Raw genomic sequence first — 10,435 nt, 5'->3', positions numbered from 1 at the left:
CCAACACAAGTAGTTCCAAAAAAATTTGGCATCACAGTGATAAAAAATGAAAAAGGTGAATTGTTAACAAGTCGAGTCCCATATAGTTGGCGGATGTATATTGATTATAGAAAATTAAATGACGCCACTAGAAAAGATCATTTTCCATTACCATTTTTGGATCAAATTTTAGAAAGAGTAGCAGGTCATCCATACTACTGTTTTCTTGATGGATATTCAGGTTTTTATCAAATTCTCATTGCACTCGAAGATCAAGATAAAACTACATTCACATGTCCTTTTGGAACATTTGCATTTAGAAGGATGCCATTTGGATTATGCAATGCCCCAGCAACATTTCAAAGATGTATGCTAAACATTTTTTGCGACATGGTTGAAAATTATTTGGAAATTTTCATGGATGATTTAACTGTCTTTGGGAATACATTTGATAATTGTCTTGAAAATTTGGAAAAAGTTTTAAAAAGATGCGAGGATTAAGGTCTTATTTTAAATTGGAAAAAATGTCATTACATGATTACTTCTGGAATTGTTTTGGGACATGTCGTGTCATCTCATGGAATTGAAGTTGATAAAGCAAAAGTTGATGCCATTGTCAATTTACCCCCTCCAAAAATCATTAAAGAAATTCGCTCATTTTTGGGACATGCTGGATATTATATGAGGTTTATAAAGGACTTTAGTTTAATCTCTAAACCCATTTGTAACCTCGTAACAAAAGACACAGCATTTGAGTGGACTCAAGAATGTCAAAATGCTTTTGATAAAATCATTCGACATTTAACATCAGCTCCTATCATGCAACCTCCTGATTGGTCCATTTGAAATCATGTGCGATGCGAGTGATTATGCAGTCGGTGCAGTATTGGGTCAAAGAAGAAACGGTAAGCCTTATGTGATATATTATGCAAGTAGAACTTTAAACAATGCTCAAATGAATTACTCCACAACTGAAAAAGAACTACTTGCTGTAATATTTGCATTAGATAAATTTCGTTCTTATTTGATTGGATCAACGACTGTTGTGTTTACTGATCATTCTGCTATTAGATATTTGTTGACCAAACAAGATGCAAAGCCACGACTGATACGATGGATTTTGTTGCTCCAAGAATTTGACATTGTGATCAAAGATAAAAAAAGAACCGAGAATGTCGTAGCCGATCATTTATCGAGACTAGTAACAGGATCATCTTGTGAAATGACACCAATTAACGATAATTTTTCTGATGAACATCTATTTTCAGTTACTACTACACCTTGGTTTGCTTACATAGTAAATTTTCTTGTGACAGGAAAAATGCCACCGCAATGGAGTTCTCAAGATAAAAGAAAATTTTTGAATGAGGTAAAAAACTTTTATTGGGATGATCCGTATCTGTTCAAGTATTTTCCGGATCAAATTTTTCGACGTTGCATACCCGACAATGAGGTAAGTAGTGTCATTAAATTTTGTCATTCAGAAGCATGCGGAGGATATTTTTATTCAAAGAAAACGGCTGCAAAAATCTTGCAGTGTGGATTTTATTGGCCCACTTTGTTTAAAGACACCCACGAAATCTGCAAGATCTGTGAAAATTGTCAAAAATTGGGTGCGATTTCAAAAAGAAACATGATGCCTTTGAATCATATCATTGAAATTGAAATCTTTGACTGTTGGGGAATTGATTTTATGGGACCTTTTCCACTGTCGTTTGGATACTTGTATATTTTAGTTGCAGTTGATTATGTTTCCAAATGGATAGAGGCAATTCCATGTCGAACAAATGATCATAAAATTGTCATCAAATTTTTAAAAGAAAATATTTTTAGTAGATTTGGAATTCCTCGAGCCATGATAAGTGATGGGGGAACTCACTTTGTTAATAAACCATTTGCTTCATTAATGAAAAAATATGGTATTACTCATAAAATAACTACTCCTTATCATCCTCAAACAAATGGACAAGTTGAATTAGCTAATAGGGAGATAAAACAAATTTTGGAAAAAACTGTTAACTCAAATATAAAAGATTGGTCTCTGCGACTTAATGATGCACTTTGGTGATGCGATCATGGTAGCGTTGCAGGGACTTATGATCAATCGAGGAGGGCTCACGGGCAAGGAGCAAAGTGCCGAAAGGTTCGTGATGCATGGGAGTGAGTTCGGAAGCCAAAGGATTATCATTGAAGCATCATTTTTGTCGACCGAGGCTACACGGACCTGTACACGGGGTCCGTGCCCATCACAATCGAGAATGAAAAAAACCGAGCCTACACGGACCCATGCACGGACATGTACACGGGGTCCGTGTCCTTTGTTTGCTGGAGAATATTTTTGGCCGAGTTTACACGGACCCGTACCCGGAGGCCTACACGGGGTCCGTGTCCTATGATTAGCTGCGAATATTTGCGAAGATTTGGTGCAGATTTTGTTACCTAGTTGTCTTTTTGTTATCTTTGGATTTTGTATCAATATATAGACGAATTTTATCATTGTAGAAAACACTTTTGCGTCGTTAATTGAGTTTTATATAAAACTTTCTTTGAGAATTCTCTCAAAAACAAGCTTAATTTTCGTTATAACTTTTGCGTTGTATCAAATCAAACTTATCAAAAGATTTATCTTTTGTGGCGTTTGTCAATCGAATATCACGAGGGTTGCCAAGGACGGGTTCTTTGGAGGTTCTCTTGAACGAGATTGTCCCTATCGTTGATTAATTGTTGCTAGACCGCGTGATCTAGAGGCGATTGTCACATCTATCAATTACTTGTTTCAAAGATCGGGAAAAATCAAAGAGCTCGTGGGCGGGATCGCATCAGGTGGTTTCAGAGCTCAAGGTTTTTGATTCAAGTAAGCGCATCCATTCAATTCTTTGTAGGATTTTCAATACCGATTTTCGTGTAGCGATTTCTACGGATTTGTTGAATTCAAAAAAAAAATCGTGAATTACTGTTTATTCGCCAGAGTTACTGTTCATCGGAAGTACTGTTCAAATCGGAAAGTACTGTTCATATCGGAAATTACTGTTCATCGGAAGTACTGTTCATATCCGAAATTACTGTTCATAGCCAGATTTACTGTTCATCTGGCGGAGTTACTGTTCATCCGCCGAAATTATTCACAAAACTGTTCAAGCCGGAATTACTGTTCATCTGCCGGAGTTACTGTTCACTCGAAAAAAAAATTTGGGGAAAAAAAAAATTTGAATCGGGTGTTTGTTGGAATTTTAGCACTTATATTTCAGCGTTAAATTTGTCCTTGTCATTTAGTCGCATTCTAGTCAATTTCCAGAGTTGCTTGTTCTTGTGTGGTCTAAGTGAGTCGAATTTCAAGCGTCACAAGATTGATCTCATAAGTTGGATACGTGGAAGCCATGAGACTTAAGCGCCCCCTTGAGAATTCTCACTTGAGTGAACATATTTGAGTGGAGTGAATTTTCATTGGAGTGATTTGTGAGGTTTTGTGGTGAGGGAAAAAGACGAGTGCGAGTGAATTTTCATTGGAGTGACTAGTGAGAATTTGTGGTGAGGAAACTTTATTCTTTTATTGTTTTATACTAACCTTTTCTTGCAGGTATAATGGTTGACGATCTTCAATTTCAAACAATGTTAAGGGGGATTGATAGAATATGGGAGAAGGAGCTTAAGCCTTTATATGAAAAGTTGGATAGGCTTGAGGGTAGTGCTAATGAGAAGAGACGAGGTAGTAGATTTGGTGGGGATAGAGCATTGCATTTGGATCGTGATGATAGGAGGTACAAATCGAGTGGTAGGCAGGGAATTGACTCGTGGAAGGAGTTCTTGACATCCGCACGAAGGTCGAGTGAAGAGAAGAAGGTCAAGACTAGACCGAAGTTGGTTTTGAAGCATGGGTATCAAGGTACATCTAAAATCTCAAATATTAGTACTTATGATATTTAATGTATTTGGTGTCTAGAGTTTGGACATGATATTAGCCAATGTAAAAAGGAGGAGGTGAATGTACTGGAGTCTAGAGTTGAATGTGAATCTAAGAATGCAGTCGAATGTGGAGTTGAAGTGAGCATTGATGTTGAACCTAAAGTGGAGGTTGAGAGAATTGAGGAGGTTGGTACTCCACTGATTTCTGACTTGAGCATAGAGTGTTGTGCTGTGGAGGATGAATTCTTAGATGGTGGATTTGCTTCTAATGTGTGTGCTATGGAGGAGAAAGAAGAAAGTAGTAATAATTTGATGCACGCTTGTTATGATTCATCATGTACCTTTCTTGATCAACCTATTTCAGTTGTAACTACTGATGATCAACTGCAATTTAATTGTGAGAGTGAAAGAAAATTTAAATTGGCCGAAAGAATGAGTGATCAAAAGAGTGAGATGGCCATAGAAAGAAAAGAAAAAGAAAAAGAGTCCAAAGAAAAAGAAAAAATAATAATTTTAAGGCCCAAAAGAGTGAAAAGAGTGAGGATGAGAGTTGTTTACTTTTGTATAAACCCCTTAAAGTACCTTTGTACAAAGTGGTTTATTATTCTTTTGATGATATAGCCGGTTCAATCCCGAGCATTGTTATTTCTCATTTGAAGGGTTATGATGAAGTTGTGATGAGGAGACGAGCAAATGTGGAAGGTGTAAAAATGCAATGGGATGATCCATTTGGCGTTGAGAGCAATCACCGTGAGGTAAGCATAGTTGCCAACGCAACAAGCATGAGGTATGATTTTAGTCCTTATCTTAGTTCATTTCTGTGTTGTGCTCAAGAATTTGGGGTGAGTGTTGAAAGTGTGATGTCCAAATGGTCTAACGATGAGATGACGATTTTGTCAAGGAGTCACAGCGTTGAGGATGGTGATATAATGCATGAATTAAATTCAAATGTTAGTTATTTTGAGTGTTCAAAGATTGTCAAATTGATGAGGTTTTGGCATGTCAATGACTTGAGTGCATTAGAATTAAATTCATGTGACGAGTTAAATGATTGCATGGATAGTACATTTACTGTGTCCTACTTGCATGATTTATATTGGTTTGGTTATGGTTTTGAGAGGTGCGGGGATGAAGATGCTTATTTCTTTGTTTATGTTGAATACATGTTTAAAGAGAATAAAATTTTCATTACACACCTATTGCATGAGTTTCTGCTTGATATTGAGGCGCATGACCTTTGTTTGACTGGTAGCAATGAAGTAAACAGGGTCATTGATAGGATGCATGAATTTTTACTATGGTTGCATATGAGGAGGTCTATTGGGTGGAATTGTGAAACATGCATCGAACATAAGAATTTTTATGTTCATAATGAGTACAATTTTAAGGAGAATAAATTCGTCATTCTACATTCATTGCATGAGTTACGTACTAGTGATGCATATAGTGGTGTTTTTACCTTTGATAAAATGAATGATTTTATGCGTTGGTTGCACATGAAACGACATGTTGAGTGTGATTGGGGTATATGCATTGCATACAGGAGAATGACATGTCGAGTGTATTCATATGTCAGGCATCAGTTATATCTTATTCCTAGTGAACTATGGTCGTACACGTGTGTGGATATTATTTTGGTGTTGACTAGGTCTAAGAAGGGGAGAAATCTAATTTTTGTGATACTTAATGATATCTTGTTGTTATTATTTGGTGTCATTTGTTACTTGATATGTGGAAAAGTTGATGAGTTTATAGGAAAGACAATGGTGATGTTGGAAAGTCCAGTGTTGATGGAGTGAGTAAGCGATGGCGCCTACAAACTTGAGTTTAAAGGTAAGCATATTAGTCATACAATTCTTGTTATTACTAACTTGCTTCGTTTTTGTGTAGGTATCAAAGATTTGAGGACAAATCCTTTTCAAGAAGGGGAGGATGATGCGATCATTGTAGCGTTGCAGGGACTTATGATCAATCAAGGAGGGCTCACGGGCAAGGAGCAAAGTGCCGAAAGGTTCGTGATGCATGGGAGTGAGTTCGGAAGCCAAAGGATTATCATTCAATCATCATTTTTGTCGACCGAGGCTACACGGACGTGTACACGGGGTCCGTACCCATCATAATCGAGAATGAAGAAAACCGAGCCTACACGGACCCATGCACGGACATGTACACGGGGTCCATGTCCTTCGTTTGCTGGAGAATATTTTTGGCCGAGTTTACACGGACCCGTACCCGGAAGCCTACACGGGGTCCGTGTCCTATGATTAGCTGCGAATATTTGCGAAGATTTGGTGCAGATTTTGTTACCTAGTTATCTTTTTGTTATCTTTGGATTTAGTATCAATATATAGACGAATTTTATCATTGTAGAAAACACTTTTGAGTCATTAATTGAGTTTTATATAAAACTTTCTTTGAGAATTCTCTCAAAAACAAGCTTAAGTTTCGTTATAACTTTTGCGTTGTATCAAATCAAACTTATCAAAAGATTTATCTTTCGTGGCGTTTGTCAATCGAATATCACGAGGGTTGCCAAGGACGGGTTCTTTGGAGGTTCTCTTGAACGAGATTGTCCCTATCGTTGATTAATTGTTGCTAGACCGCGTGATCTAGAGGCGATTGTCACATCTATCAATTACTTGTTTCAAAGATCGGGAAAAATCAAAGATCTCGTGGGCGGGATCGCATCATTTGGGCATATCGAACAGCTTTTAAAACATCATTGAATATGTCTCCCTATAGGTTGTTTTATGGAAAACATTGTCATTTGTCTGTGGAATTGGAAAAGCTTATTGGGCGATCAAAACTTTAAATTCAAGCATGGATGATGCCAACAAATTGCGTAAATTGCAACTTATTAGTATTAGGATCAGTTTCTTGCTTGTTACCAGTAAAAATTACTACACGTTTCGCTTTTCTTGAGCGAATTTGATGATCTACTGGAACGTCTTCTTGATGTTCTCCTGATTGTTGTTCCAAATCCGTGATTAATTTGTATGTGCATCGAGGGACTTTTTTAATGATTTCTTTTATTTTAATTGATTTTCTACGAATTTTTTGATGATTAGCATCCTTATTTACAAAATTAAAATAGTTCTTCCTAGTTATATTGCGAATCTTTTAGTTAAACCTCTTAAAGAATTAGAAGGCCTAATGAACTTGATGAACTCAGAAATGACGCGTATGAGAATTCAAGGATTTATAAAGCAAAAATCAAATCATTTCATGATAAAACAATTCTTAGAAAATCTTTTGAGATTGGTAAAAAAGTTTTGCTTTATAATTCTCGACTTCACATATTCCCAAGAAAATTACGATCAAGATGGACAGGCCCATATGTTGTAAAGCATGTGTATACTTATGGAGCTGTGGATATTGAAAATCCTAAAAATAGTGATATTTTTAAAGTAAATGGACAAAGACTTAAACCATTTTTAGAAAATGAAATCTTTCAAGAAGAGTTTATTTCACTCTGATCCTTGATATTTTTTTATTTTTTTGGTGTTGCATTTAAGTTTGTTTGTTTTTATTTCAGGTTTTCTTAATCTTTTTATTTTTCCGGTTAAATGGTGGATAACGGTACTCCGTGACTCTCATAGTCGGTTAAATCAGTTTCCCACAATTGCTAATACAAAAAAAATCATTTCTTTTCTTTTCAAAAAGGATGAAATTCTCTCAAAAATTTGTAAATATTTTTCCTCTGTTTCTGAAAATGTTCTAAGAAAAATTTATGCAGGAAGGTGTGAAAGATTGAGATTGCTAATGCAAAAAGGAATTCCAGAAGATAATCGTCTTGTAATAGAAGCTAAGGTCCGATTAGGAGGAGAAGTTCCACAATCATTGCTCATTCGGTATTTGCCTGGATTAGGAAAAAGCACTTATGCGAAAAAACGAAGGGCCAAAAGTTTAGGGGTTTTTCATAAGTGTGCAAGATGGACTTGTGACAAACGATGCAGATCTTTGGGATGTGTTTCCAATAACAGAGAAGATAAAATTTGTTTCATTAAGAATGGGCTGAGTAAGGAGTCTTTAAATAACATCTTATTGACTCTTGAGACGCATTCTAGTGGACATGTGCATATTGAACTTCTCCGTTTATGGAAACAATTCCAAGATTAGCGTCATAGTCTTGGGAATCCAACTAAAAAAGACCATGTTTGCCAATTTATAAGAAAATTGGATAGGAAGCATATTCTCGACTCATAGAAGGCGTTGAAGCCGTTTCTGGATAACATAGTTTTGACCCATAGTTTTGTCATGATAACATATTACCCCTATAAAATCTCTCATCTTTCTCTCTATTTTTGCAGACAAAAAAAGAAAGTAAAAACATGGATGGATCCTCTGCACCAACATTGAAAAATATTTGTGTATTTTGTGGGTCGAGTCCTGGAAAAAATGAAGTGTTTGTAGAAGCAGCGAATAATCTTGGAAAGATATTGGATGAGAGAAAAATTCACTTGGTATATGGGGGAGGTAATATTGGGTTAATGGGATCTGTTTCAACATCTGCTCATCTTGGAGGTAGTCAGGTTTTGGGTATTATTCCTACAGCTTTAGCTGAAGGAAATATTACAGGTGTTACGATTGGGGAGGAATTAAAAGTTTTTTCTATGCATGAAAGAACCACTCAAATGATTGAAAATTCTGATGCTTTTTTCGCATTACCAGGTGGTTTTGGTACATTAGAAGAAATTTTTCACACTGTTTCTTGGGCACAACTTAATATCCATAATTAACATGTGGGCTTGTTGAATATCAATAATTATTATGACAGTTTGTTGACATTTCTTGATAAAGCTGTGGAACAGAATTTCATTTCAGAAAATTCACGACGGATGCTCATCTGTGCTTCGATTGCCGACCAATTAATTGATGATTTGGAAGCTTTTGTTCATAAGCCTGATCCGATGATAACAAAGATCAATTGATCGCAATCAAGCAATAAGAAAAGGAAGTTGGATCATTGATTCAAAAGTCGTGGATTGGTTTGCGTTTGTTTCAGTTTGTTATCTTCAATAAAATTCCAGGTGATATCTCTTTCATTATGTACTCTTTATTAATAGTTATTTTGACATTAGGGACAATGTGTCATATTCTAATTGGGGGTGAACAAACTTATAAAAAAAAATTAAAAAAAATAAAAATATATATATATTATTTTAAAATAAAATCATGTTTATTGTTTGTATCTTAGTAATTTTTGCAAAAATGTCATACATTACATTCTTGAAAGATTTAAATTAGAACAACCATTAATCTATTTAAGAATGTTTAAATTTTTATTTGAAAAAAAAAAGTCAATTTTAATATTCTGATCAATATAAAAATATGATTTATGAAATCTTTTTGAGTGATTAACCATTGTGATAAAATCAGGTATTAAAGTATATGGCCCAAGATATACCTTATAAGAGTGCCTAAAATTTTAAACTCACACATATTTTGTGAGTGAGTGGAGAGGACTGAGAAAACAGCTTTCGAGCCTTTATTGATCATGAGAGAGACTATCTATTGTTTAGATCTTGAGTTCTTATTTTGAGGAAAAAAAATTCATATTTCCTGAAAAAAAGGAGAAAAATACAAAAAGAAAGATATTGAAGATCTATGTAATTTTTAAGTTATATGATACGACCCATATATCTCTCATAAAAGAAAAAGAGAAAGAGAGAAATTTATTGTACAAATTAAATAAATATGTGGTCAAGAAGCATAAACTTAGTCTGATTCCATGATGTTATGAAAAAAAAATATATATATATATATATCAGGAAAAAATATATAATAATAACAACTAGATTTTGAATCAATGGATTTTCTATCTTTTGATTAGTTTGGCTCGTTTGTCTATCTGCATTCTGTAAACCATTTTTCTGAGCATTTATCTGTATTCCAACTACATGAGAGAAATCGTTGCCATAAATTGAAACATTTATTAACCTGTGAGGATATGGAGTTGAGACTTTTACTAGGAATTTCTGAAGGCCGTGTACATTTAACTACCTGAAATAAGCTTTGAATTGATCAGCTCAAATTATTTCATAAATTATAATTATGATGATCTTGATATAATTTTGACAGTTTTCAAATTTAATTTAAACACTTAGATAGTTTTGATTACATTTCTATTTAAATTAATCAATATGTTTTGTATTGCTATTAACGCTTAAATTGCTAGGGACTAGCAATAAGCTGGTTGGGAGGTGTGATAAACACAAAATTTGTACATTAATTAAATGTTTTATATTATAAATATATAGTTTTTGTTTTATTAAATGTTTAAATATTATATGTTTTATAATAAATTGTATAAAATATACGTTATTGTGTAATTACAAGTTTTTACTATTTTTTACAGGTTCGATAAAACAAGAATAAACATGGCATTGCAAATGGGATTAAGATGATTCTTGGACCTGTAGAAAGTTGATGTTAATATCTACAATATTGGTGGCAATCATGAAATAAAAATCCTTTCACAATTGGGATCAAATTAAGCAACAAATAAAGTTACCAAAGGAGTGGCAGTTTTACCATGCTCTAGTATTTTGAC

Source organism: Primulina tabacum, chromosome 13 (genome assembly GCF_025594145.1).
Source record: "Primulina tabacum isolate GXHZ01 chromosome 13, ASM2559414v2, whole genome shotgun sequence".
Taxonomy (NCBI): Eukaryota; Viridiplantae; Streptophyta; class Magnoliopsida; order Lamiales; family Gesneriaceae; genus Primulina; species Primulina tabacum.
This window is presented reverse-complemented; position numbering follows the sequence as displayed.